The sequence below is a fragment of the Centruroides sculpturatus genome, unplaced genomic scaffold (assembly GCF_000671375.1).
Source record: "Centruroides sculpturatus isolate CEXI.00-Female unplaced genomic scaffold, Cexi_2.0 scaffold214, whole genome shotgun sequence".
Classification (NCBI taxonomy): Eukaryota; Metazoa; Arthropoda; class Arachnida; order Scorpiones; family Buthidae; genus Centruroides; species Centruroides sculpturatus.
Window position 1 is genome coordinate 643,703 of NW_019384569.1, and position 8,572 is coordinate 652,274.

Below are 8,572 nucleotides of genomic sequence, written 5' to 3' on the forward strand. Positions count from 1 at the left end.
CCCCTTGGATCCCCTCGCTACGCCACTGCCCTTGGTTGCCCCAAATTTATACCCTCTAATTTTCTTTACCACTGAAACGCCCCCTAAGACAAAGCGCCTGGAGCGGCTGCTCCTTTCGCCCTATGGTAGGGCCGGCTCTGAATCCCACTTCTGGCTGTGGAGGAATAACGGCCGTGGACGGGTGTGGCGGTATCTCGGGGAATGCTACTTTCAGTGGCGTACTATAGTGGGGACGGCAGGGGCGGCCCGCCCCGGGGGGCACTTTTTAGGGGGCGGCAAAATTTCACAATAAATAATAATAATATCTTGTAAAAATTTGAAGCATCCTAATCTATACTTGCATCGCGCCTACGATAATGCTATCGTCCGGACAGTCCGGGAATCGGCTCGCCGTCCGGGTGAACTAATAAGTTTTTCATCCAAGGAAGTCCTGCGAAACCTGTTGACCTTTTTTTTTCTCTTGTACGATTCATTCGCGTTCATATACACCACTAATATCCAATCAGGGCCTGATTAACCCACTTTGGGGCCTTAGACATTTTGAAGAAGAAAATTTCAATTAATAAATTTTTGTTACTATTATTTCTATTAAATCGCACACGGACACTGAAGCTGCTTAATAAAAAATAAAAGCAANCACTTGTGTAAAAGCAAATAAATATACTTTTTTTATTCATTTCTTTTAGTGTTAAGTAAATATTTTCATATGAACAAATAAGATCAATTTAATTTCTATCTAAAGATTGTTTGTTAAAGCGAAATTATTTTAATTATAAAAACTGATTAATATTTCAGTCGCGCACAAAAAATATTTTAGTTTTTCTTTAATTGCCAGCAAACTTTTAAGCTCCAGGCAATAGACTACTCAATATTTCAAATCCACTTGTACTTTTCCTTCACAAATTTATTCTTTTACTGTTTGAAGTTTGATATTTTCTAATTGTTTACGAAAGAAGTGTCGAATTTTGTTACAACACNCCCCCCGGGAGAGATGGACCGGATTAAGGCTTACCGTGAAGAACTTGGCTTCTATTATACTATTTCAAATGCGGTTTTTTGCGTTTTAATAGGGTACGTCAAGAAGACGTACACTAAGGGATTTTTCGAAAAATTCCTCCCCCCACGGGGGAAGTGTTATACATTTATAATAGATACATTTTGAGCCACAACAACGCTGGCGGGGTCTGCTAGAATTTTATAAAAAAGAAAAACGAAAAAGTCTCTTATTTTGGAGAAGAAAATAAACCATGATAATAAATAATCAATTTTAATTTAAATTCAATTAGATTCAACATTAAATTTTTTGCATTATAAAAGAATAAATTAAAGATGTACCAAGGAAATTTTCTTAATTTTCTCTGCCCAAAATCACCATACTTGTGCTATTTCTTGTTTTTAATTATGCTAAAATTCCTCACTCGCCACAGAATGGAACTGCATTGATTGTGCTGGAAGCCATTCGCTTTACAAAGAATCGAGGAAGAAGATGAAGAACAGATTTTAACAATTACAATTGATTGAAAAGTAAATTTCTTTATTCTGGCTTCNTTTTCTTTAATTGCCAGCAAACTTTTAAGCTCCAGGCAATAGACTACTCAATATTTCAAATCCACTTGTACTTTTCCTTCACAAATTTATTCTTTTACTGTTTGAAGTTTGATATTTTCTAATTGTTTACGAAAGAAGTGTCGAATTTTGTTACAACACGTCTGTTCCTTCAAGCTGAATATTGATAAAACCAATTTATCTCATTTTTTCCAGTGATCCAGAGCAAATGCATACAGCCATTCACGCGTTAAAGTAATATTGAATGAAATATTTATTATTCCAAACTTATGAAAAAATCCCACAATCCTATTGCAAAGTTCGAAATTTCAAGCAAACAAAAATAACAGCTTAAAATTGATCCAGAAAGTATTTTATAAAAAAGAAAAACGAAAAAGTCTCTTATTTTGGAGAAGAAAATAAACCATGATAATAAATAATCAATTCTAATTTAAATTCAATTAGATTCAACATTAAATCTTGCATTATACAAGAATAAATTAAAGATGTACCAAGGGAATTTTCTTAATTTTCTCTGCCCAAAATCACCATATTTGTGCTATTTCTTGTTTTTAATTATGCTAAAATTCCTCACTCGCCACAGAATGGAACTGCATTGATTGTGCTGGAAGCCATTCGCCTTACAAAGAATCGAGGAAGAAGATGAAGAACAGATTTTAACAATTACAATTGATTGAAAAGTAAATTTCTTTATTCTCGCCTCGTTAAAAAACGAATAATGCGTTTAGAGCAATAAACACGTCTTTTAAAGTATTTATTATTGATTTTTATGATAAAAACTGAACTCTGTAATTGCATTTTGCAAAAAGCGATCCAAGCATTTAACAGCAAGATGTCATCTTTAAATGTTAATTTTCTTTCCTTAATTACAAATTTACTTGCGAAACTTTTTAAATTGAATTTACCCGTTCGTTTTGTGTTTTATCGCTATTTAACTCGTGTATTATTTAAATTAACAACTGTTCCTGGTATTCTTCTTAACTTTGTTATGTTAGAAAGATAATATTCGAAGTGTAAATTTAATTTTCGGATATATAAATATCAAAAATCATTAAATCTATTCTACGAATTTTATTTGAAGCTTATTCCATTAGTATAATATTAAGTGAGCGGAAAATGAGCTTCACACACTCTTCGTCAGGACAAACTGTGCGTGAAGAACAGACGTTGATAGCAAACAAGACAATTGCGGCATTGAATAATTTGTTATTACAATTATATCGGATATAATTTACATGCGTAAATACTCAATTTTCTAAGGGTAAGTGCACAATTTATTATTCGGTAAGGCGGTATTAATTCTTACTTTCAGATTTCAAATTGTGTATTGTATATTCAAATTGTGTATTTACGTCTTCCTTTTAGAAATTGTCTTATGCATATGCATATAGTAATTTGTAAAACGAACCTCTACAATACACAGTTTTAATACAAAACCTGAATTTCCTGTAAAATATGCAGAAATTGTACAAACGTTTCTTCTGTGCAATATACAGGAAGGACGTTTAAACGATTTACAATAGTTGCCTGTTGTTATCCGTAATTCAGTATATCTCGGATAACTGACTTTTGATCTATTACACAATTATATCCTTCATTATCTTAATTATGAACATCTGTAAAGTAATATTTTGTTCTCATGTTTATTCTACGAATTTGTCAACTGTAGGATCATGTTTCATTCCAATCGAATTCTATTTAAATTGTATTAATGTTCTGTGAAGAATACACATTTGTATGATCATTTTACATTATTTTTGAGCACCTCTGCTGAAAAATCTTATTACAAAAACTCATAAACATTGTTTCAGAGTGAACCAAAAGTTAGTTTATGGTCTCTGTGCCAGTAAATTTTTCAAATTTTCAGAAATTTGTGAAGGTGGGTGAAGGCGTTGCAATTCGTCTTTCCTAAACAAAATGAAATATATTTGAAACAATTTTTTAATAAAATAGCAATTTGCTCTTTACAATGGTCAACTGACTTTTGGTTCACCCTTCATACAGATTACTTATTCAATTATTTGCTGATCCATAAGTTCATCCATTTCATATTGTAGATTAATTAAAGTCATTGAAACAAAATAGACTTTGTAGGTCTTTGGATATCATTAGTGTATTTGACACACAAAAAAGATTGTAGCTTACCTCAAATAGTTTATTCAAATAAATTGATAATTGTGATACATTGCTTTTAATAGATTTTAACTGTGAGTGCAATTCGAATCTAATTAACACGAATATGCTGAAAGTAAGCCTTAAGAGTTCCATTACTTGAAAAAAAAAGTATTAAGTACAAACTGCTAAAAATGTCTACTAAATTGGGTTTTAAATTATGTAAATGATGAAATATTCGTTCGAATAGAGAGTTGCTTATGATGTTTTCAAGAAAATCTAGATAATGAATTGCTGCATGGCATAGACCTGGCGACTGACGAAGAAAAGGTCAGTCTCCAAAAGTATAATGTCTGGAACACAAAGTTAATATATGGTAGTTCCTATTTTTTGGAAAGGACTTTGTCTTCAAAAGAATTAATCATAATTATCTCCATCGGACGAAAATTTACAAAAAGATTAATAAATTGTTAAATATTCGAAACTAAAGAGAAATATGATAATTTTGTTACATTTTCTAATAATCAGCACATTTAAATTCATTAATCATGTTGGAACATGTTACATTTTCACGATTTTCTAAAATTATGTAAATATTAAAGATAACAAGAGATGTGTACATCTTCACAAAATATACAGTAATTAAGTAGATTTGAGTGAGACAAAATTTCAACTTTTTATGTAAAAACATAAATTTCACATATTTGAAATATTTTCGAATTCATGTGATATTGGTGCATGTCTGAAATGATATTTGTAGATATTTTGTAATAATCCATGCCATTTTCTTTATAATGTGTCGTTACGGAAGGAAAAGTATTGTTTTCTTGAAAAAAAAGACAAAAAGTTTCATTAAATGTTCATTTTCACTTGGAAATCGGTTTTTATTTCGGATAACAGTAACTAATTTAATTTATCCAGGTCCTCTGAGGGGACCTGGATAAATTCGAGAGTTCGAGAGACACCAGATCCAATTAAATTTATCATGTCCATTATTATTAAAACATAAAACAATGCTAAAAATTCTTGTATACACGAAAAATGCATTGGAATAATTTATCACAGATGGTGAGAAATTATTCCAGCCCATAGTGAGCTACATAAACATGTGGTCTAAATGGCCTTAATAAAAGAAAAGAATTAAACTAGTCTTTGATATGATTTCTCCCTTTTTAACTATTTACTATTAAAAAAAAGTCTCCGTAGATATAACAAACACAGAAATAAATAACGCAAAATAAATTGTAGCTATGTGTCGATTCCGCGTGACACGTCCGAGCATGTAAGCTGAACAATAGTGTGGGGGGAATGAGTAATCAAGAGCTGCGTGGCGCTCAAACAAAAGACGAATCGACGAGATTTGAAAATCGCGTAACTCCGGATTCGCGTAAGTTGGGGTAGCGTAAGTCGAGGTATTACTGTATTTAATTCGATGTTGATCTATTGTTTACTTGTTTACTGCGTCACACATGTACTTTAACCTGAAAGTGTCATTTTTACGAGTCGCAGTAGACGACACGTGCTGTAAAAACATGTAATTAAATGAGCACGTGTAATTAATTACAGCGGATTATAAAATATCAAATAAATAGCCCCTTCGTGGGATGGCTTCCAGTCAATGCAAGGCCATCCGACCTCCTGTAGACGTTCATATTTTTTTTATCTTCACTCTACTGACTGTTGTATAACAAATCTTCTATTTAAATTGTAATAAAATATTAACTAGACAAAAAGTGTTAACGAACAGATTTCGGAGGTCATATGACCTTACTTTAAACCGACACTGTACTTATTTGTTTTTATGCTATAACGTCCCATTAGAGAGTATTCAGAAATTTTGGAGCAAGATGTTTACATCTTTCTGCAAAACAATGAAAGTAATGTGACTAGTAACTATACTGTATTTACTGATTATTCGATAGAATAAACTTGATGATACCCAAAATACAAGGGCTTAAACCCTTTACATTAACACACACACAAAATAAAATTAAAATTTATTTGTTCGAACTTTAAAATATTTTTAAAACATTTACAATGGCGATAGAATAGAAATAAGTCACTAACATATTAAATCTATACAAAAATAAATTAAATTATTGGTAGCATTTAACACGTAAGCCTTAATATCTTGCGTTAATAAATCCTTCCAATTTAATTTGAGATACTTTATTTTAAGTAGATAAATTTGAGTTAGTCACGTATAAAAGAGTTTTATATAAAAGACATAACCATAAAAACAATTCAAAAAACTTTGAAAGAGGATTTTATTTCTTCCAGTCGAACATTCTTTCTCCCATAGAATATTTTACACAAAAAGTATTTAATAAAATATCCGATATTTAGTTGCTTATTAAAGTAATTTAAATACTTCATTACAATTTTGGCAATCTTGGTTATATTTCATAAAAATTGTATATTTAATATCGTTAATATATTAAAAAGTTTCTTCAAAACTGATGCAGACTATAAGTAAAATGTCTTCAAAAAACGAAATTTAGAATAAGAAAAATAACTGTTTTTCTTCACAAAAATAACGAGATGTAATTGGCGATTCATAATCAGTTCTGGAAACTTTTGTCCACTTTCGGTTTTAGCTTTGTGTTTCTCTAATTTCGTCCAACCGTCGAATTCTTTCTCGCACCCTTGTGAAAACGAATCGTAAAAAAAACTGCCCAAATCTTTACTTTTGTTCTACTCAGAGTAAATTTATATTTAACTCAGTTCCATACACCGCAAACTGTCTGTTAGCATGTAAACAAATGTCGTATTCTCTTCCAAATTTCTTGACGCAGAGGCAACAGAACCCTCGAATTTCCAAAAATCTTTTTGTATCAAAGCCTTTCCTGATCATTTCGCAAAGAATATCCAATTCTTCCGATTGATCTTCGAATTCTGTTTCCGTTGGTGGCAGATTTTCTCTGTATTTCTCTACAATATTTTCCAGTTTTCTGTTTCAATAGTTTGCTGTTTCCATGTTCTATAGTGAGCCGAGTAGTTGAAAGTGTCCGCTGGTTTCATTTCATATGGTTCCCATTCAGTAGGAGACGTTTCTCTTTGTGTTCTATCAAATCATTGTCTTTTGGGTAGGCTGCATAGACAGGTGGGATGCTTTTCTTCCACGTTGACATGGTGGAGCGAACGAACAGAGTGGCGTGGGTTCAGCAACAGGTATTGTTTTGTTGGGTGGAGCGATGGCGTTATAATCACGTGACTGTATCGCAGGTCATTTAGTTTTTCAAAATATAGAGTTGAGGAGAATGTTCTCACAAGCAGTTTTCGAATAAGTCTTCAGAATTATTTCATTTATAAGTCTCCAAATTTTTAATGAATCGTTATCGATTATTAAAAATTATCTATGGTTCCGGTTTATAGTAAGAGGTAAGGAAGGTGATCAACTGTTCGGTTTCTTCTTTGTTCAAATCTTCGATCTTCCTTTTAACATTTATGAACGAATTTTCTGAATTAAGTGACGATATACTTGTTGAAATACTTTCTTTTCTAGTCTCCTGTATTATTGAAGTTGTTTCCGCCAATTCTGATGGTGTTGGTTTCTGTGCAATAGATTTTCTGATTGGATTTGGCGAACAAATCAGTTCAGAGGAGAATCTTCTATACAACTGGACGAATGTTGCACAAACTATTATAATACAAATAATTAGAAAGCCGTATATAATTCGGGTAGGCAATAGTTCCGATTTAGTTGTATCAATATCTATTCCAATAGATTTAGTTGATACAAACTCGTCCATGCTTTGGTTCTCGAGATCTTGTAATTCTTTTAGTTTTTTATCTCTTAGCCTTTCCAACTCTAGTTTCAGCCAATCTGTTTGTGTCTTTGATGGATAATTGGCTTCTGTCGTTATTTTTGTCATTGGGAATTCTCTTTCGGGTGTTATATTGCCTATATCACCTTTGGTCGTTAAACGTGACAACAGTCGATACAAATACGGTATGTAGCTGTAATCTTTGGAAAATGTTTGAAATTCTTTGGGACTTTGTCTCGCACGGAACATACTAGCATAGTTTTTGTCTTCTGTCCTGTGTTTGACTGGATCCAAGTGTCTATAATAAATTGGTGAAGCCTTTGACAACATTTGTCGAGAAGTAAAAAATAAAATTAAAATTACAAATTGAAGCATTGAGAGCGAAAGTTTTCTTCGTGAAGAATACATTCTAACAATAAATCTCTATTGTTATTTTTCGTTTATTATTGAATTTCATTCTTATTAGAGCCGGTAGATTACATGGTCTTTCGACTACCAATCTTCGATATTTGCTAAAATCAACCAGAGAAAATATTACCACTAGGGACATTGCAATCACTACAAGAGCGTGACGAGATCGAAACACAGTGAGGTCCAATGTCATTTATTGAAAGATATATAACCTTCGAGTTCGATTTCATGATTTTCTATATGAATTTTATTATAAGAATAAAAAAGCTTTTATTTAGACCTCAAAAACAGGTTTATGATAAATAAATGACAAAGAACAAAACTGACATAATAGCGAATTATTAAATTGTGCTATGATTGCTATCATGTCAATTCATTATACATTAAAAATGTATTATACATACAAACAAATTATATTATATAACATTATACTATACATAATAAGGTCATCATTATTTGCGCTATTAATATTTATTTCAAGTAAGGAATTTTTCCGTGTTTTTACTTTCAACTGATGAAATAAATGATTGATTAATCGTTCGAGTAAAAAACGCAACCGACAAGTAACAAAGAAATGAAAAATTTGGAGGTCAATTAGGACTTGTGACTAGTGTTGTAACGAATAGTATATTCGGCCTCAGACCGAATACCGAATATTCGGCCAGGAGCGTAGCCGAATAGCCGAATATTCGGCCAAACTATTCGGCTCGATTAAC